The sequence below is a fragment of the Pezoporus occidentalis genome, unplaced genomic scaffold (assembly GCF_034315485.1).
Source record: "Pezoporus occidentalis ecotype Australia unplaced genomic scaffold, CSIRO_AGI_Poc_V1 ctg40, whole genome shotgun sequence".
NCBI lineage: Eukaryota > Metazoa > Chordata > Aves > Psittaciformes > Psittacidae > Pezoporus > Pezoporus occidentalis.
Window position 1 is genome coordinate 4,554,477 of NW_026915725.1, and position 21,623 is coordinate 4,576,099.

Genomic DNA, 21,623 nt, shown 5'->3' on the forward strand with positions numbered 1-21,623 from the left:
AATGTGTTCGTTAAAATTTAATTGCAACAGTTCAGAAAAGGCATAGTTAGAGCTGAACATTTTATTGTCTCCCTTTCAGGAGTGATACTAACATGTACAAAGTTGGTAAGAGCTGGAGAACAAACAGGGTAAAAACGGATAAAAATTTCAAAACTATCAAGCTCTTTCTGAAATATTCATGATTTTTTTTTTTAAAGCAATGTTTCAGGATGATATTTCCAAGTAAAAAAATTCAATTTTAATTAAAAATTTTATTCTGTTTATTCACTCATTTGCCCAGTTCCACATACGTTTCGAAGGAATTCTTATGTAACATAGCATGAACATGAAAGATAATTGTTGTGCAAGTACTTACAATGCTAATTGCCATAATAAAATTTGATCCTCTCGAGTTAATTGTCACTAGATTTCTTCCTATTTCTCTACAGAATTCTTCAGCCTCAAACCAAGACTTCTTTTGATTTCTCTCTCTCACAAAAAAAACTATTGAGAAAATAAAAGGAATAGATTACTAAATGTGTAAATTTTGGCACATAATAATATATGTAATTTTGTAATTAAAATCAGTATCGCTTTAGCACCTCTTTATCCTGTCAAGACCTATAATATTAAACACAAGGACAAAAGTTATCACAATAGAGTATAGGGAATAAAAAAATAATTCATAACATAATTGGAACTTTGACCACTGAACGACTCAAAGAAAGATGGAATAGCTGTGTTGTGGTATTTTGCAGTAGAAAGCAGGAGAGTTTTGAGAAATGAATGGTAGAGGGACTCAATCAGTTGCAATAGAAGAGATAGTATGGATAGTGAAAGCTGTTTGGCAAAGTGCTGTCCCTGACTGAGGAAGAGATTTTTGTATGGTGCTTCAAGCATACAAATATCTCTACTTTGTACTTTGAAGTACATGTGTTCTTGAAGTAAGGAACTGGATCCTTGACATTCTGGTGAAAGGATGATCAACAACTTGGTTATTGGAAGAACCAATAATGTTAGTTACAATAATTGTGTGACACAGAAGTTGAGATGCTTATAAATACAGGGCTAGAAACATCTCTGGCCTCCCAACAGGCAAAAAGTCTCAAGAAAGAAAGAGATTTTTGTAAAGACCTGAAGTGCTTTGCTGCATCTTCACTTTTACTTGATCTATTTTGCCTCTTCTTTCTTTATTTTTTTTATTCTTTCTCTTCAGAAAGGAGACTTTAAGGCATTTTTAGCTAAGTCAAGAGAATGCCCAAACTTTTACTTGCTGAAGAGTCACCGATGTCAAACTAAACTTGGATCTAAGATTATCACTAAAAGTATCACAAGCTATGTGAGAAAAGGTTGGTGGAGGGCCAGGTTTCCATGATTTTTCTCCTGGGAACAGTCTTGTGCAAATGATGCTGCCAGCTTTTGAGATGCAACACTGTGCTTTCCTGAAGTCCCAAATTCCTGGAAGCAAATAAATTAGGTGAGGCTCTCACCTGACACATATTTACTTTGAAGCATGCATCTGTCTGAGCAGCTCCATCCCAGCCTTCAGCACAGGCAGCTGCAGGGACCCGTACCGTCACAGCAGGAGGCAGCGCTCCCGCTGCCTGCTGTTTGCAAAGACGATTTGCTGTCTTCTCACAGCTAACAACATCCCATAATCCGGCTGCAATTCCAGTTCCCATGGCAACACAGCTTTGCTCTTTTGCTTTGTGATATGGAAAAGAAACGAGTAAAACCAGTCTTAATTTCTGTATAAGAAATGAGACCTTTGTTTTTACTCACAGAAAATTATGAAAAAGAAGATGCAGATCATGCAGATTAAAAGTCGTTCTGGATATAAAATTATTTTTAATGCTTCCCACCAGAGCCCAGATATAGGCCAATGAGTCTCACAGACACATGTTTGCCAAAACCAGAGATTTTCAGCTTTAGAATACAAATCTTCCTTATCTTGCCACCTCAGGGAAATCACAGGGCAAATGGCACTTGATTTTATTTACATATGTAGCAGATGGCCCGAAAACTACTTAGGGGTTTTCAATATCCAGGTACTTAAATTTCAAGAAGGCTGATGTCAAGTGCAACAAGTTTGTTTTAAGGCATAACTAGCTAACCTTATGCTTTAATGCATGCATACATACATACATACGTACTCTTATACATGGAAGAGTTTCCATATAGATGCTAATCAGTTTTGCTGAAACACACATGCAAAACAACTGGATGTTCACTGCTCATTTCTCAATATACACTTTGTGGGTTAAAATAATCTTTTTTTTCCTCAATCTGATGAGTTGTTGTTAACTGGTGTTAAAAAAGTTGGGTAAAAAAAAGGGCTCATATACCTTGTTAACTCCTGCATATTATCGCCTTCAGTCTTTCCTACAAACAAATCTCTTTCTGTACAACTTTGCAGGAGGTTGACTTACACAACACCTGACACTCAGGTGTGACAGTGCTTGTTGCACTGGCATCAAACACGAGGTCTGATGGTATTGGCCACCTGCAGCTACAAGCAAAAAAGGAAGCGTTTATTATTTCTAACACTAGGGGATGGAAGCAAAAGGCTGCATGAATTGCAGCTGCACTTCTATCAACAAGGGTTGAGCCTGTACAGAACTTAGCTGGCATGGCTGTGTTCCAGCGTGTGACGAGAGGAGTTTCACCACTGCTCCACCTGAAACTCCCTCGTTCTTCTGCACTGGAGAGACTGATCCAGAAATATTCGTCAGACCTCAGCCCCGTCAGACTGATCAGAAAAGCTTGCTCATTTCTGAAGTGGAAAAGAGTGTCCTTTCACAACTTATTACCTTGCAATACTAATCTAAGTGATACAAATCATCGTTGTGCTAGCATGAGCCCTAGGAAAGTGTAGGCAAAACCTCAGAAGTCTTTTAAGTGTAGTCAAAAGAATTTGGTGAGGGACAACTTTCTCCTTTCCCCCAGTTCTGTGAAATGTCACAAGCAACTACTCACATGGGCTTCCACTTGTATTCTGCTATTTTCCTTGTCTTTCCAAATCTTTGAGGTGCCTCAAACAGACCACCAAGTCAGGAACAAATTGTCAGCTTTTGTAGCCATCACCTCTGAAAGCAGTCATGCTCTTCAGAAGCCATGAAAACTGCAAAACCTGATTGAGGTATGGGTAGGTTGGAGATGATACATTTGGCTGTGGGAAGATTTGCTGCGTTTGTTTAGAATTTGGCTCAGAAGGTAGTTTAGGAAAATATTTCTGCTAAAGGTTTCTTATCATAAATAGATTAAAATTGTAGTAACTACTTTGCAACAGAAAATAAAACAAACCAAACAAACAAAATAAAACCACCAAAACCAACCAACCAATAAAAACTCACAGAAGTTGCTTTAATTAGAGATTGAAAGATAAGGGAAAACTGTTTAACTCATGAACCCTCAGAATGGGAATAATACCGTAAGTAGAAAGCCCTAAAGCAGAGTCTGTTTGGGTTTTTTTCCCCTCCAAGGATGATTTTATTTGGCTTAATACAACATTTTTTTAAAAAAGAACTGATAAAGCTCTTTAAAGAGTTCAAAAACAGGACAAGTTTTGCAATTTGATTCATCAGAAGCACTGGTTTTGAAGTATACCTGCTTTCCAGCGTAGCTAGATCACCTTTGCTCTGTTCACGTCTTACTTGCTTCTGGTAACATCAGAAGTGCAGAATAACCACCAAGTAACAGTGTAAACCATATCTTTTCCAACCCTGTGACAAATACAAGGTTATGTGAAATTGAAAGATATTTCAATACAGAAATTAGCTCTGCTCTTTTTTGTGCAAATACTTGATGTTGAGTTTGTTGCAGCTAAGCTAAAAAGCATGGCACTGGGCTGATCTTTTTATACACTAAAGCTGTGGGTTTTTGCTGTTTGCTCCCACAGAAGGCCTTTTTTTTTGTTTAAAGGATGGCGTTGAGATCGTTGTTTCCATCTCTTGCAGGTGTCCATGACTTTTCAAAAACGGTGACTGTGCTATTTGCTAGTGCTTTTCAGGCTGGGATTGTGCAAACTGCACCAGAATGAGCCAGTGATTCATCCAGGGGGAAAGCTGCAGCTCCAGCCTTCCAGAGCTGTGGGATCTGACATAATGAAATATAAAAATATTGCAATATGGAAATAAAATCACACACAAGCACAGCTCCCTAAAGCTGCCCCTGCCAACCCTAAGTGCAATGTCTGAGGAGACTGTATGAGCCAAGAGGAATCCAGTCAGTGGTTGTTACTGGAGAAAGTAGGAGTATCAATAGAACACCCCTGTTTCTTCCTGCTCTCAGAGAAAACTGTGCTGACCAATAAGATTTTCTGAAAGGGTCAATTCTGGAAAAAAAATCTTGGGAAAAAGAAGCCAACTAAGGCCATCAGTAGGAACAGGGTACAGAAAAACTGTTCCTTTCCTGTTTTGAAATTACTTTCTTTCTTTTATAATTTTTATATAGAATCATAGAACAGTTTGGGTTGGAAAGGACCTTAAGATCCTTAAGTTCCAACCCCCTGACATGGGCAGGGACACCTCACACTAAACCATGTCACCCAAGTCTCTGTCCAACCTGGCCTTGAACACTGCCAGGGATGGAGCATTCACAACTTCCTTGGGCAATATAATGGTGATTTTGGGCTGATGTAGTTATTAGTTTGCATTAATATAAAATGACTGGATGGTTATACCTGCCCCTTCATAACAACGCAGTCCTCCAGACCACCTGTATATGTGGAATGACCATGCTGCCATGTAATGAATGTCACAGGAGTCCCATCACTCCACTCAAAATAGAAGTGAGTCTTCAGGTCATTCAGTCCCAGACATAGCTCTTCGGTTGAATCTGAAGCATGAAAAGAAATAAGTTTGCTTATGGTGCACCGTGCAGTATGGTGAATGTTTTCTCATGCAGAACAAACAGGGACTGCTGAACATGAGAGGTGGTCCTTGTGTTTTAACACAAATGCTGGTTTCCTCTCACATCTGCAGTAACAGGTATCTTGGTTTATAATAACAAGGCCTCAGATTGCATACAGAAATGCTGAGTTTCATAAACATAAGGCTCTTTATGGCTGGCAGAGGACTTTTAAAAACTTTCTGAGTTTCTGAGATTCAAAACAACATAATGGTCTCTAGCATGAAGGATAGGACAATGAGCGGCTGTGAGTGTCACATCTCTCAGAAAATCATACTGAGCCCAGGCCATGAAGACATCTGCCAATACAAGTCCCTAATAGTGAAACATTAGACAGCTTGTAATAGCCCATCAGGGGTGTTCACCAAGTCCAGCGTGTGCAGCAAGTGTCAGGACTGGTTAGTACATATCCGAGGAAAATCAGAAGTGAAAATGTATTATTCTCTTAGGAGGATATATAGCAAGTGGTTAACCTCAGCAAGAGGATTAAATCTCAGCAAAAATTTTAATTTCTTGTGAGCTTGGAGTTCAGTTCTGAAGATGTTTGCCATAGAATAAAGGTGCCCAAAGTGCAATTTTTAGTTGTCTTTAGTGTCTCTTTAAGGCATACTTTTTTTTTTCTTTTCCTCCTTTATGATATTTTACAATCTAGATTATTCCTTGGTAAATATAAATATACTTCTATGTTTATGCAACAACAGCACATAAAGGAGCACTCATAACTTAGATTTAGCCTTCCACTTGTGACATCTCAGAGTAAGCATTAATATTTAATATGAAGCCCAGCTTTCATGTTACAGATAGGGCAAACACAATACAGGCCTACATATATACTCACATTAACCAAGCTGTGACACTAGAAAGCCGTATTCAGCATGTTGTGGGCACTTGCCAAATCTCCACCTTGCTTCTTACATGAAGTCATAGCATCTTTCCATATTCTAGGCTCCCACTGAATGCTGTAGCAGTGACCTGTGTATGGCCACCAACCATCTGCGCACTCATTAGCTCTCAATTCCTCTAAAATCAAAATGCAATTTTTCAGATCAATTTTGTGGGAGGAAAATAGAGCACACTAGAATGAGATCCCTCGAGCACACTTTACAAAAGTGGGACTATGTAAATAAACATAAAGCTGTAGCTAGAAATGCAAAATACATTCAAATGAAAAACAAATATCATTAAGGCACAGTATGCTAAATATGCAAATAGAATTATGTCTCCTTAAGCAAAGAATCATTAAAAAATGCCTACACTGTGTCAAAAATGCAATTTGAAATAATGTTCTGGAACAGAAGAGAGACTCAAGAAGACATTAGTCTCTCCCCTCTTTGTCCCCCAGAGCAATTCAGTCAGTGTGCCATGGTTTCTCATTCTTTCTGTGGCGGCTAACATTAGGCTCTGCTTTCTGTTCAATGTCTTCTTAAAGACTCGCAATATTTTCAGATATGGAAAAGTGTGAAGTAATTCCTTGGAAACTGCAGGTCATTAAGCACTGCAAATTAGCCCAGAGCTGGAAGACTCCTCTTCATATTAACTCAGTAGCTTTTTTTATTACTTATATCCTTAAATATGTTTAAAAGCTTACCTTAAGCTTGCTTTAAAAATAGAATCCTGCATTTCTTTTTAAGGCTAATACTGGAATAAAGATTCTCTGAAATTATGTTTCTACTTTAATATAACCACCTCTTTAAAAGCAGCTTTTGTACGATTCCAACATGACAGCCTCCAGCAGATCTCTCCTGTCTGTGGGATCTGCTGACATGTGGATGTGGGATCTGCTGACATGAGATCCCACATGTCTGTGGCATGTTAATAGCCATGTTGTTGCCATCAAAGCTGTAGGTCGGGATGCCTCCATGGCTGAAATGTAGCCTGTACCAATACTGCTGCTTCTCATGCTCTGCTTGTATGAATGCATTGCATTGCATATTATTGTCTCCAGAGTACTTTTTGTATGAATATTAAAGAAACTGCAGTTGCTCATTTGGAGCAAATGAGAGTAAGATTTCTAGTGCATTTATGCAAATTTGATTGGTGGTGCTGGTTACCATGACAGAGCAGCTTCTATCTGTCCTGCAAGAATGAATAATAGAGTGATGGAAAAACATAATAATATTCTCCTATGAATGTCAGTTACACAATGGGAAGACAAAAGCAATATACAAAGTCTGCGTGTGAATGCGTAGCTGTGTTTTTCAAAGGCTCCTAACTTCTTGGTTGAAAAATAATCTTGGATAACTTTTACAATTTGCAGATCTTTACAGACTGTTCTTTCTAGAAGTCAAAGAAAAATCTTTCTTTTTATTTAATTAACCCACCTTTGGGTATAAGATGTGGAACTGAGGCTTTTCTTTTTACAGAGGTAGCCAAGTACCTGATTACACGCTTGGCTCTTCCATTTATCATTCTTTCTGGGATCCAGTAGGAAACAACTTCCTTTGAGTAAGGGAGAAAATAGGAAATCACAACAAAATTAAATGTAAAAGATTGACAAAGCCTTCATATTATCAGTAGAAACATCAACTTATTCTGATTTATGCAATGCTAGATATGAAGAAGCCCTCCCCTACAGCATAAATTCTGCTGTAGCTTACTGCATGCTGGTTTTGGTCTATGTTTTGAGAGTGAAGTAATGACCTACCATTGACTTTGTGTCGGGATAATACTGAGAAATTTCTAGTTCTTTTCTTGATACCCTGGTGCTCACAGAGAGAACAGCTAGAACTTGACCATGTCAAAATTTCCAAGCCTTAAAAATAATGAGTTTTAAGTTCTATTATCCCTCCAGTATATCTCAAGATTTTGATAGTTTTTCTCCTTTCTTTGCAGTGTGTAAAAGACCATCAAAGGAAGACTCCTGATACAGAACTTTTGGAAACATAAAGCAGTTTTTAATTATTCTTTTACTACCCTGTAAATTTTTTGAAACAGGAGATGGCTTGAAATACCCAGGGCACAAAGCAAACACAGGACCAAAAGAACAACAAGCAAAAGAATTCCCTGTGTGTCAGCAGCACCACAAACCCACCTCTGTCTGCCTTCCTTGAGGTGGCCCAGTGAAATTTTGCATAAACCCTTAAGGAATTACAAGCTGGCTCTTTAAGCCTCTCAATAATATTTAGAATTTCTCCACACAGCATAGTGCCATTATTTTCTAAATATTTTGCTGCCATTGGAAGATTTCATTTATGTTCATAATCTTGGACAACATGTTATGGAAAAATTCCAATCTCTGATCTGTGGGGTTATAGATCACTCCAAATGATACTCTGCTTTCATAAACAAGATCTTTGCTTAGATAAGAAAACAGAAGAGCCTGCTTTAGCTGATAGCCACAGCAAACTTCATAATTTGGAAGTGTAATTCTTAAAGTAACAACCTAGATCTTCAAAATGGCCTTTCCTGAAATAAAAGTAGCTATGCCAGTTTTGTTAGTTGGTGTCTTATCAGAATCCATTCAAAGATTACAAAATGGATACAGTTCTTACCTGGAGCCCAGTTTAAAAACCTGAGAGGGCTGCCACCAGCCCACTGCCATCCACTGTTGAAATTTAAAGTGTTCAATCCAATTCAGAATGAAAGACTGAAATTTTTAGTTAGCTCTAAATTAGGAAAAAAACAAACAAACAAAAAAGTAAGTTCCATCTCCCTATTCTCATTCTTAGCAAGTTTATCTGAAAGAAATTAAATCAAAAGTAAGAAATTTATATTTCTTAGTTTAAGCCAGCCCCAGACCACTAATTTCCATTTTACTGAGTTGCACAGGTTAGAAAGTAAAATAGGTAAATGGATAAACATTGATTTGGCAGAGATCTCAGTAGTTGAAATGGTAAATCAACATCCTATTTCACTACTTAAATAAGAGTTTACTTCTCTCATTTTGTTTCATTACAACATAAGAGATGTAAAATATACCTTATTTTCATAAGGGAATTGTGCTAAAATATTTCTGTAACAGATTTCATGGAGTAAACACATCAAAAAAGACAAAGGCAGTGTGCCAGTCAGTTGCTGCCAGATATTTTCAATGTGATTGGCTTCAAAGCCTCCTTCACAACATTTGTAATCAAACTGATACCATAATATTTACATTTGAAATCCACTGGAGTTATTTGGAGTTTATGTATGTCAGTGTACCCATATTAGCACCAATCTAGCCATCTTCATACATTCCCCTAGCAAGATTAATAACCCTTGAAACACCAAGGAAATAGGGGGTCACTTTGACCATAGCTGTGCTCAGGAATGAGTGCACCAGCATGAAGTCAATCAGAGCAAACCCTCCCCCTGGGACAGGCGCAGAAGATGATGCAGTTCCCGCCTAGAGCACAGAGTTAGGATGTGGTCATCTTATTCCCATAAAGGTTTAGGGCCAACCCTTCATATAAAACCACCAGCTGGTAGAAGGGTACTTCACACCATCCCCCTTTTGGCAGCTGCTGAACCAGCCCTGACACCCTTTCTTCTTCACTGAAACAGAAGACAAGGCAGCCAATTTCGTAGTCTAAAGCTCTAGGGAAGCATATTTTAAGGTCATGTTCTCTATCATTTTACCTCCTATATATGCTTGCTCACAAATCTCTGTGATGCTTAGTAGTTCTGCATTTTGCTGTTGACAGCTTTTCCTTGCTTGTTGTCATGTTAGAGCTGATTCTGAGTTTATCTGATAGCAAATGCCAGTTGAAACATCTTCGGTCCAAAATCTGTGTCATCTGGAAGAAGTGACACAGAACACTGCTGTTAGAGGACTGACATCACATAAACTAAAAGCAAATGAAGTATGTAATGAAGCAAAATCTCTAAAAATTAACTGCATGGTATCATACACCAGAAAAATTGAAATCAGATTAGGCATCAAGTAGAAAAAAAAAAAAAAGTAAACTTTTTAATTAAAAACATTATTCTAAATTTCTAATTTTTTCAGAAGGGAGTAAATGGGTTTCCAGACTTATCTGTTGATTGATTGAAAAAAAGAGATTCCAGGGTGAAGTCAGGGAAGGAAAGCGAGCATGTAGGTGAACTATGACTCTGGAGGCTCTTCATCCCTGCGGGGCTGGAACTTCCTCTTAGCCCATCATCAAGAGAAGCATCTTTCTTAAATGTGGCAGAACCTGACCCTGTATAGTCGGAGGAGCTACAAAGACAGTCTGTGTAGCACCAGCGTGCAGATCAGCTGCAGTCTTTTTAGCAGAACAACTCACAAAACCTTATGAAACTGTTGTAGGAAGGCAGTTGGTGAAAAAAGTGAAAAGGTTTGTCCTAAGGTGGAGGGATCCAACCATAATATGGTGTCAAAGATATAGTATAAAAATGGCAAAGGAGGATAATTTTAGCTATAACATTTTTATGTAGGCTGGCAATCGGAGACAAGAAAAAGGTAGGAAATGGATGTTAGGGGGAAAAAACAACATGTAGCAATTTAAGTGATAATTGACCTACAGGGCATGCCTGAGGAATAAAGAGCAATGGGAATTTTTTGAAAGGAAGATACTGGTCTGAATTTATGTTGGTCATGCCATGCACTAAAGTTTCACAAAATGAGATATCAAAGAGCGTACTCATGTCTCTGATCCACAAAGAGAAACTGGATTTAGAGTCTGAGATATATACCTTGTAGGACAGCCAAATTCTGGGATGATGTGTTGCTGATAAATGTGTTTCCTAAAGGCAGAAAAACCACACGTAGATCTCAGACAAAAGTGAGTTCACTTCATTGTTGTATTCTGTAGAGCTCAATAGGTTTGTTTTATTATTCCATCTTTTCATTAATTGATCAAGGGATAGCTGACCAGTGAGAATATGGAACAGGTCATCATGAGCATATTTACACAGTAAAACTTTTAGGTTTCCATTACACACTTCTGCATTGGAGAAGTCTTGCATAATCACCCCCAACTTAGACTCTCTAAGGTTAGCAATCTTTCACTTTTTTAAACTATCACAGTATTATCACACACACATATCACGGTATCCTTCTATTCTGAAATTTCTAACGTATGCTGTCAATGTGATATTCATGCAAGCACATTCATCCACTCAGTTCTACATACATTACTGCTTTACCATTTCTCTCTCTGGCAACACCCAAAGAGTGCTATACATCTTCAGATTAGAAGTATTCGTCTAATTTGGTCAGGCTGAGGGGAGGAGCCAGTTCTTCGTCTCTTCTTCCTCTCATACCTCATGTCTTGAAGCAGAAAGAGGAACTTGCACAGCTATCATGAAAACATGGCTCCAAAACCCTTTTACTGATCACTGCACCATAGGTGTGATGGGGAGAATAAATAGAAAGAGCTCCATGATTCCCTATCTCTCACCACCCTCCCATATATGTATCTAGTTTAGTATTTCCACAGAATGGAATTCCAGTGTAAAGTTCCTGCTTTTGTTAACTCCATTTCCCCCAACATCTCCCTAAATATCCCTTTTTTTTATTCTGTGAATCAAGAACTGCCAGGATAATATAAAACATACTCTTTAGATCATGTATCAAATCTGAGAACAAATACAAAATAATCAGCCTATACATAAAAACTGTAAAGCTGCCCAATAAAAAAACATTTTCATATCTAGTTTAACGCAAAACCAACAGAAAACGTACCCAGTGACTCTAAGGAACCATGTATGAGGGAAAAAAAAAAGTAGGAACCTGGAGAAACTCATTGCAAATGTAACTTTCTTTTCATTCCTCTAGCAGAAGCTGGACTACAAGACTGGCAATGTATGAAATCCTTGTAAGTGAAGATAGTGACAGGTCCTTCTCTGTGTCAAAGGGTCGATGGATAAAGCTCTGTACTCTAAATAGGGACATATCCTGTCACATGGTATTTTGAAACAACTGGAGTGCACATTGCAAACGCTGCAGTCTTTGAAGAGCAAGTCACTTCCAAAACTGAAGTCTCCATCCTTGTAACTAGAGGTGGTGACATCTGCCTTTTTCTGGGACTTTGCTAGTATTGCATACAGGTCAGATTTTTGGGTGCTACATGGGGCAGGCCTCTAAAAAAGGCAGCTTGAGAGTTGGTAACAAGAAACCTGCAGTGAAGTATCACTCATTAAAAACACAGTCTCTGCTCTAGCCCTTACACCTCAGAAAAAAAGGGAAAACAATCCACAGTGGTTCAGTACATCACTATGACGTCACAGCTCTTCATATCTAGAAGAAAGAGAGCAATTTTTACAGGCTCTGCAGTGTTCAGTGTATTGTGAATTATTGCTCCCTTTGTGTTTTTTCTGCACTATTACACTACTTCCTTGGATAACAGTTTGCAGCTGGGCTGTTCATAACTACTTGTCAAAGATCTGAAAGAAGCAAAGATATTCCATGCTATAGGCTAGTGGTAAGCTTCCCTGTAACAGGAGGGAAAAGCTTGCCAGGAATACTTTTGCAAGCAAAAGGATGTGTTCATCTACCTGAGAAATTCCTAAGGAGTGTGTTCCAGGGCAAAGCCAAATGTAAGCTAAATTGGAAAAGCTCCTTTTAATCTGTAAGCAGAGTGCTCATCTGGAAATACATTGTCATGGCAATTCTCGTACAACTAGGCTGCAACGCTGTGCTGTCAAATATTCACATCCAAACAAGTCCTACTCTTCCTTCTGTTTATTTACATCAGTGAAATTGAAAGAAGTTGTGATAATGAAACTGAAATATGTGAGAAGTGAAAGAGCCATTAGTAATATATATATATAGAAGCTGAACAGATCTTATATGATGAGCAACTATGTTATTTGCTTTTGTGTATAAAGCATTAAGGAAAATCATTGCAAGAATTGGCTAAACTTGCTGACTTTTAGAAAATAGTAAAAGAGAAAAATATCTTCTTTTAAAAAATGTCTGGATTTCAGTAAAAGTAGGAATACAATAGACTGTTTAATAATAACTATTTTATTTTAAGGTGACATTCAGGGAGAGCTTAGTGTGAGCAAGGCTTGCAAAAGTAGCCCAAACTCATAAAGCTGAGTTTACAGAGTGAAATCACATTTCAGGTATGTCTGAAATCACAAAATGAGATTACTCCAACAGGGAGGATCCCAAAAGACAATACCTGGAAGTCACAATTCCTGCCTAGTTCCTACTGATTCATGACGTGCCAGTTGTGTTCCACTCAAAACCAGGCTTTAGCCCCCATCTTGTGTAAATGGATGCTTGCGAGGATTCAGCTCCCGAAGGCTGCAGACTGATGTGGGAAATTAGTGCAGGAGCTGAGGTAGGCTAGAAGAAGAACTGAGCACTTCAGAGCTGCTCCTTCACATGACCAATCAGCTTGATGCTCGTTACAAACTTTCTGGGGTCAGTGCTCTGCGCGCTGCATTTCACTTGTGCAATGACCTGTTCTCACCAGCATGTTAATTTCTTGATTGTATTGATGCCAAGAAAAGGGAATTCAGTGCTTAGAAAAGAAACTTCATTGCTAAGCACTTTTCCCTTAAAGTGTTGTCTGAATCATATTTGCAGCCCACATAATCCTATTTTGTACCGATTTCCATGTTCACCTAATGCTATTTTGTACTGCTTCCAGAGGTTTTTTAACATCTAGTCTTTTGCAGATTCCTAGTGCGGCATCATCTGTTGCATTACTTAGTTTTCAGTTCATTTTTCTTGCGTTAAAAAATGGCAAGTTGGTGCATGTTCATGCGGAATTCAAAGTGGCAGGGAGAGAAGCTGTCCTTGTTATTGACAGAAGAGTTATTGTGCAGACAGGAGCAACTCACTTCCCCTTTCCTTTCACTTGATTCACAGGGAAGGCTGAAGCTGAAAATTTTACTAATAATTTCATTTATTTCAAACCATTAACAAAATGAAAAGTTCAAGGGTGAGAAGATTTTAATTCATGTTAGTGAACACACTATTGCTAACAATCATATCAAAAGAAAAAAGACTAAAACCTACACCTGAGCTTAATACACTTTGCTGGTATGAACTGTATTTTCCATAGCAGAAAATCTAAATAGTAAGGTTTTCTATGCCAAAGTTACCTGATATAGCTAAGTCAAGAGCTAAGTATATGAGGCACCATTTTATAATAGGAAACAGCTTTTGATAAGGATAAGGAGCAATAAAATATACTGATATCAATAAGGAATAACAAAAGTTCTGGTCTGATGGACTGAAGTTTGTGGGGCAAAATGAGACAAAAGACTTTGCTACTGCAAAAAGAGAAAACATTTAAGATTACAGATATCCTCTCTAGAGACTTTTAAGGTACATCCTTTATTTTCAGCAAATAACTTGATCCTCTGAATTGGCAAGTGCCAGGGGATCCATTTTCACCAATTCTTCAGTCACCAACACATCAGTTTAGAAGTGTTTCATTGCCTGAATCTGTTGGTAGTTGGTTTTGTCTTTTCCTCTTGTACAAATAAACTGACACACCAGCTCCAAGAAGGGTGAGAATAGCCAAGAAAATGAGTGGCCAAACAGAGACATGAACATGTGAATGAGTTTCTTCATTATTTTCCTTCCCTGAATGAATCCATATAACTTTGAGAGACCTTAGTAATTTTTTACACCACATAAACCATGAAAAACACAGAGGAGGGGTGCTCCCCTGTCTGAACTTGGAGTCTGCTCAGTTTAAATCAGCTTCAAATTGTTGCCGGCCAGCAGCCAGGTCTCTCTTGCTGAAGATAATGTGGTTTTCGCAATCTTGATTACAGTGATACACAATGCGTGCAGCGGATGCTTGTAAGAATTTAATGAAAATGCATGCGTTAGATTATGGATATGGGATGCTAATTGTCTGAAAACTAGTTTGCAATATTTTTATCTTACAGTATTTGCAATAATACTTATGCAAAAATATTGCATATACATCTACATAAGTTTTAATAGCCTAGTTAAAGCTGTCTGCCTGTTCTCAAAGTTAGTCACAAGTTGGGTCACTGCTCAGGGTAACCCCTTCAGCAGTCCAGTTTACCAATAATATGTGAGTGTTCACATGCCTGTAAAAGGCACCATGGAACTACTCTGATTTATAATCATGCATCCCAGTAACTGTCAGCAGGACTTGTTCTCTAAAAGGGGGTGATTTGGGAAAACTTGGATTAAGTTCTTCTTGTATCAAGAGTTTTGTAAATTCTCATAGGAAGGCTCTTACCTTTTCGCTGTAGAGGAATCCCACTTGATTCCACTTGAATGAATATCAGAGAGAAATAATATCACATTTCATCAGAATTCATAAATTTGAGTGTTTTGCTAAAAGTATACAGGAACAAAAATTCTTTAAGTATTACCATTGCATTAATAAAACATACGTCTGTTATAAAAGGTAGCATAAGTGAGGCAAACAATATGCTACTAAGGTTTTACAGTCCTATGTAAGATTACCAAACTATAATATTATTTCATGTAAAACTTTACACTGTTTTTATAACTACCAACATTCAAATACTGTTTTCTTTCTATATTCTCTTAAAAATAATTTTCCATGTTTTTCCTGAAATATTAATTTTCATTTATCAAGAACATGAGCCATAATTTCACATAGCACATTTTAGGAAACTCTCTCTGAATCAATGCTGTAATCTTCCCATTTGCCTATGTGCATAAGAAAGAGACAGAGAAAAAGGTCTTCAGAAAAAAATTTTTTCCTTAAGGAGGTTCAAAATTCCTTGATTCACATTAACTCCTCCTTGCATGGATGCAACAGCTGTTCCAATACTTAGTTCCTTGAAAAGTCATAAATTTGCACAAGTATTTGACAGGCGCCATACTAATGTTTGTGTTACGTATTCCAAAGGTTTCTGCAAGTAGAGAGTATACTCTCTAGAGGCCTGACTAGTGCAGACTAAGACTTATAAATTGGATATTTGCATTCCTGTGCTTTAGGTTATTTTGATTAAATCTGGATATCTGAGTGTACACGTATTTCAGATCACTGGTAGAGAGGATATAGGCCTAGATGTTTAAGGCATTTACTGTTGTACCCTCTTGTCACACAGCCTGAGACTTTGATGTTTGTTAATTGACCACCACTCCCTGTTCACTCAAAGTTGTTAACCTGTCTGTGAGTGCTGCCTGAACAATTGCCTCTACGTTCGAGTCAGGCAGTGTGTATTTCCTCTTTTGAAATGTGAATGCATTCAGAAGAGCTATAACTGGTATTAAGCAAACTAAAAATGCCACCCTAAAACTATATGTTTACTGTGCAGGGAGAGGGAGTTCTCACAAGCAAGTTAGCTATGAGAGTGAACAGTCTACAGGAGCTGATTGAAGTGGGGGGAATAGATTTTACTGATGCTGTAATGAAGGTGAAGCATAGTGCTATCTGTGCTTTGCCTTCTCTATTCCCATTATAGGGCTGGGCAGCAGGGATTTGCATAATTAAAGTTCTCCAGCAGGAGAGTCAGCATTCATTACTTATTTTGGTACCAAAAAAGTGAAAAAAAAAAATAAAAAATCAGCATTCTTCTACAATAAAGACACAGCCAAAAGGCTGTACGTTTTAATAGACATCACACTCATTCAGTTGAAATGTCAAGAGAGAATTAAATGCTCTGCTCAGAGACAGCCAGGTGTACAGGTAGACCACTACAAGAACATGGTTTTGCACTGCATTTAAAGAGGTTGCCAAAAAGCCTCATATTTCATTGAGAAGAAATACATTTCCATCTTTTATTCTGTAGTATTATTCATTATTTAAGTACAAAACTCCAATTAAGATAGTAGTTCTTCTCCAGCAATTTCTGTGGAACAAATTATGATAAGCCTTAAGACTGGTGGAGCTCTGAAAGCCTGAAATGCTCAGAATGAAATTCAGAGCTGAAAGAAATCACATCAGATTATATATTCAAGCTTATCTATCCAAGATGCAGTTCCTATTTAGGAGACTGGGTTGAACAGAGCTCACGTGAATTCATCTGACATGTATAGCCTCTCTTGTTGCCACAGATCATTTCTCCATTTCCCACCTAACTCCATGATGAAGACACAATCTATCTGGAGGGGAAGATACCCAGCCATTACAAAAGTCAGTCAGGAGGTGGTGAGCTGAAGCACCTATACTCCTAGTGCAAGCCTGGTAGCAGAGAGAAGGGAGAGGAGGAAAATCATATAGCTGTCTAAAATAAACAGATAATTTAAATTTCTGGTACCTCACACAGTGGTGCCTGTCAATGTTTCCAAGTCATAATAGTCAAAGTGTTTTTTGTTTGGGGTTGTGGTTTTTTTTGAGGGGAGGGGGTTCATTTTTTTAGCAGAACACAATGTTCTGTGTTTTATATTTCAGGCTGCAGCTTGATCTGAAGGCAAAGTAACCATGGCAGCTTTGAATGAGCCATTTGAAGCTCCAATAGTAGCACAGCTGTAGCCATTTGTGCTTAATTTGAACTGCCTTACCCTTCTGCTCCTTATCCAAGCTCTCCACCCTGTGTGTACCTGTTTATAATTTGTTCAAGCTATGGCATCATCACATTGCAGGCAGCAGGGGAAATATACCAGCAAGTAAATTTGAAATGAAAATGCATCTGAAATGGATGAGATCCAAAACAGTGGATCAAGATAAAGGCACAATGTAGTGTTCAAACATACTTTATGAAATATGTACCACATTCTGGGGGCCAATTTCTCAAGTTAACATAATGTTATCTAGGGATTCAGGTTGCAGATTAAGATACCTCATTTCAGTCATCAAGATATACACTAGGCTTCTAAGCTCCTATTATAGTCAATAAAGAGCTAGGGCAGGATTCATTCATCTAAACAGAGGTACTTAGTACCGTTTGGGAGGCTATGCAAGGTACTTGCAGAGAGCTGACAGATATGGCATTGTTTCTGTGGGAAGCTTTCAGTCAGGTGGGGCAACTCTAGGGTGTCACAGGTGGCTACAGTCACCTACATATAGGCAACTGAATACTGCACTGGTACCAATTGCTCTTTGGGCAGTGCTGGTTCTTCAGGTGAGATCTCCATGTGACCAAAATGAGACTTCAGAGGTCTAGCTTACGTTAGTTACATCTTCTTGTCAACTCAAGCTTGATGCTTTCCTTATGGTCCAATTCAGCTTCCCACATGTAAACAGTTGGCATCATTTGAGACAAGATCAGGAATGCTCAGCCATGTATGCAGAGCTGGTAGATATGCCAGGGACCAGTGGGATAACTGCCTCTTTCTGTATCAATAACTAATAATCAATAAGAAGGACGGATGCACCTCAATCAGACCAGATGCCTGTGTTTAGAAAAGTGAACCTTGTTGGTGTCTCCATATAAAGGCAGAAAATCAGGTGGGATTGCTGAGTCAATTCATCATAAAACATAAATGGGGAGATTGATTTCATTGCACATATGTTATTGAGCCTCATTAGCCTCAGCTAAGTTACAGAAATACCACCAAGAGAAAAAAATAGCTCTAGGATTTACAAGATATTTACATTGAAGAGTAATTGCAAGCATGTAAAAGTCTTAAGTCATTACATGTATTTGTCTTTCTCCCTTTCTCACTGGCTTGTACCTTCAATCCTCTTATTGTAGCTGTCATAAATGTTTCTTAAGTTCATAGGAGTGAAAAGAGAGCCCACTCAAACTGTTAGAGAGAGTGAAAAACCCTATAAAAAGGTGTAATATCAGTCTTATAAATCCAGAGACATCTGATTAAATGACACATAGTACTAAAATCACCCAGTTTTAAGAACAGGGATTCTTCCATGACTGGTATTTTCATCAGTTACTGCAACTTCTTGGCTTGTCACTGTAAAGAAATGGCAGAAAACAACCATAAAAGATTGTGTGACAGCTGACAGTAGAAGCTTGACAGCATCAGTTATAATCCAAGCAGAGACAAGTAAAATCTAATAGTTTAGTCTTGTTACTTACCTTGCTCTGAGAACATTACCACACTATTTTCCTCATTATTTGCAAAGCTGGGTTCATTCGGTGCCCAAGCCACATAGGCTACTGGAGTTCCATCTATCCAGCTTAAAGAAAAAATATACAAATACTTATTAATTAATACATTTCAATTATGAGATGAGAATCCTAATTAACATCTCAACATCTCACAATTAAAGCTCACCTTTATGGTATGGAGCATGGTTTAAGTGTGTGTGTTTATAGGCATAAAATCCAGCATAGTAAAGTATCACTCCAATTTATGGGGAAATCTTTGACAGAAACTTGAGAGAGCGTGTATGAACAGTACAGCTGCCAAGCCTCTCTTCGGGTAAGTGTTTACTCAAGAAAAAAATGTTCTTTTCATATTTCTTTTTGGGGAAAACTAATGCACTTTAGAATATTGTAGGACTGTTTTGTTCTGCTTTGTACTTGTTATGCGGGACTGCCCTCAGCCCTTGAAAACAGCACATTTAGTACCTCCAGCTACACAAAATACTGGATTTGCTTCTACATGTTAAGAGCTGCAGGGATCATCTTTGCTTACCCAAACTTTTGTCAAGACTCGCTCTTAGACCAGAGAAGTATCCTTCTGATGAACTCCAGAATTCCTTCTAAAACAGAAAGATACTATTTCAGTAAATAAATATTTTAAGCAAAACAAGCAGAAATGGATGTGTCATTGATTAGGTTCACAGAGAAGTCAATGAAGGCACCAGCAGTAAGGCTCATTCTTACAGTAAAGCACAATGATGTGTTTGCACACTCAGACATAGCAGAAGCCAGATTTTTATCTGGAACATCACAGCTGAGTCCTGCAGCATTGAGGGCTCTTAGGATGGAGTAGGAGAGAAGCAAATCTTGTGTCAGAAGCTGGTACACATCTTTGATTCTTCCTCCAGGACTGCAGAACCTTCTAGTGCCGACCTACAGTTTCCCCTCTCATATCAGCTACTTTCCAAGCCAACACAGCTGGCAACTTCACACATTGCTCTGTCCACTAGCTTGTCTCACAGCCTCAGCACAGCTGGCACAGAGCAGGACAGACCAAATCCCACAGGACCAAAGGGCTCATTTGGGGTGAACGTCGTAGATCTCCTCTCAGGTGGATTTCATTATTGAAAACGCTGATGGCTCTACTTCTGAGTCAATTGAAGTTTTGCAAGCAGATTGTCGAAAACATTTCTACTTTAGGCTCTTTGTTTATAATGATTCTTACATTTTCTTTTAGTGCTCTCTGTAGGAATATTCTCTCAATATTGCTATCAATAAAAGCCAAGTATGTAGAATTCATCCTGCAAAACTCCTGGGCTTTTTCCATGGAGGTATATTTTTTGCTGATGTAGTATAGCTTATCTTCATATATGACCCATCCATCTGCAGTGGTTTTATATGCTGGAAGGTAAATAAGGTAACCTTAAATTCTGTATCTGTAGAGCACAAAAGCTCATTTTAGAATAATGATTTGATAAAAAAATATTGAACAAGATTGCATGTACACAAAACCTACCGTACATGTTGACTGCTTCATATTTTAGTGTCACTCACAGTATGCTAGAGATTGGAAGGGACCTCAAAAGAACATCTAGTCCAATCCCCCTGCCGGAGCAGGAACACCTAGATAAGGTTACACAGGAATGTGTCCAGGCGGGTTTTGAATGTCTCCAGGGAAGGAGACTCCACAACCTCCCTGGGCAGCCTGTTCCAGTGTTCCGTCACCCTCACTGAGAAGAAGTTTCTTCTCAAGTTTAAGTGGAACCTCTTGTGTTCCAGTTTGTACCCATTACCCCTTGTCCTATCATTGTTTGCCACTGAGTAGAGCCTGGCTCCATCCTCGTGACACTCCCCCTTTATATATTTATATACACTAATAAGGTCACCCCTCAGTCTCCTCTTCTCTAAACTATAGAGACCCAGCTCCCTCAGTCTTTCCTCATAAGGGAGATTCTGGTTCTGATAGAAAAAGAAATGCTGCTGCTTTGAACCATTGCTTTTTCAAAAGCAGTTAAATCCTGAATAATATTAAAGGAGAACTTGGAACACCACTAAATGTTTTGTGTACAAACATGTTTTATTTGGTTTTTAGCTTTACCTGTGTTAGTGTAAAAACCAGTATTATATGGAATTCACAACTCCTTACTTCCTACATTACAAAAATATAACCAAAAAACTTCTCAATATTCACAGAATTTGTAATCTCTGAAAACCTCTGCAAACACATGGGTTATTTATGCATCCTAACTTATGTGATGATATAAATTTATTTATTTTCATTGTCTATCATTGAAAAATCCTGCCCTATGTTACACAGTGCTCTTGACCTCCATTTAGAAAAAGTAGTTCTTCAAAATTTTATCTTTCTCCAGCAGCTTGCACTAGAAAGCAGCTACTTTGTAAAGTTAATTTAGCTTCTTGTTTAAGGAGTAGAATAAATCTACCTTTTTTTTATTTGACAAAGCCAGTGAAACTGTTCTTCATAGACTGAAAGTAGCCATTGTTTAGAATAACTCCTAGTACAGCACAGAACTTGCATCCTCCTGAATTTCTTGAATCATCCACCCAGTTTGTGTGCCTAACCTAAAGAAGAAAACACCTTGGTTACTTTTTCCATCTGTTTCAGTAGTTATCCACTCCACTAGCAAACAAACTATTTCTGTCTGAATGATTCTGTCTCTCACTAAGAAAAGGTATAAATACAGGGAAACCTATGGACTGTTTCTTCACTTAGCTATGAAGTGCATCTTCATTCCACTCATGCCAATCATGTCCAGAGAAGGCAGCTTTCACTTCATCTACTGTCACCTGGTTTAAAATTACATTGTCCAAGAGCTGTCTGGTGGTAGTGACTATATTGTGTATTAAGTCATAGAATCATAGAATAGTTAGGGTTAGAAAGGAGCTTAAGA

General features: G+C 38.2%; 1 long non-coding RNA gene and 1 pseudogene across 2 annotated transcripts; both read right to left on the reverse strand.

Moving 5' to 3' along the window:
• LOC134171394 (macrophage mannose receptor 1-like) overlaps positions 1-11,075 on the reverse strand; it is a 31,586-nt pseudogene extending 20,511 nt beyond the window's left edge.
• Positions 11,076-18,421: 7,346 nt separating this feature from the next.
• On the reverse strand, positions 18,422-21,416 carry LOC134171459 (uncharacterized). Of its 2 annotated transcripts, XR_009967640.1 has the most exons (4): positions 21,156-21,416; positions 20,228-20,260; positions 19,456-20,112; positions 18,422-19,331 (listed from the first exon to the last, which is right to left on the reverse strand). It is a non-coding gene; the product is annotated as an uncharacterized LOC134171459 (long non-coding RNA). The 2 variants fall into 2 exon arrangements; XR_009967639.1 differs by having other exon boundaries at positions 18,422-20,112.
• Between the last annotated feature and the right edge of the window lie 207 nt (positions 21,417-21,623).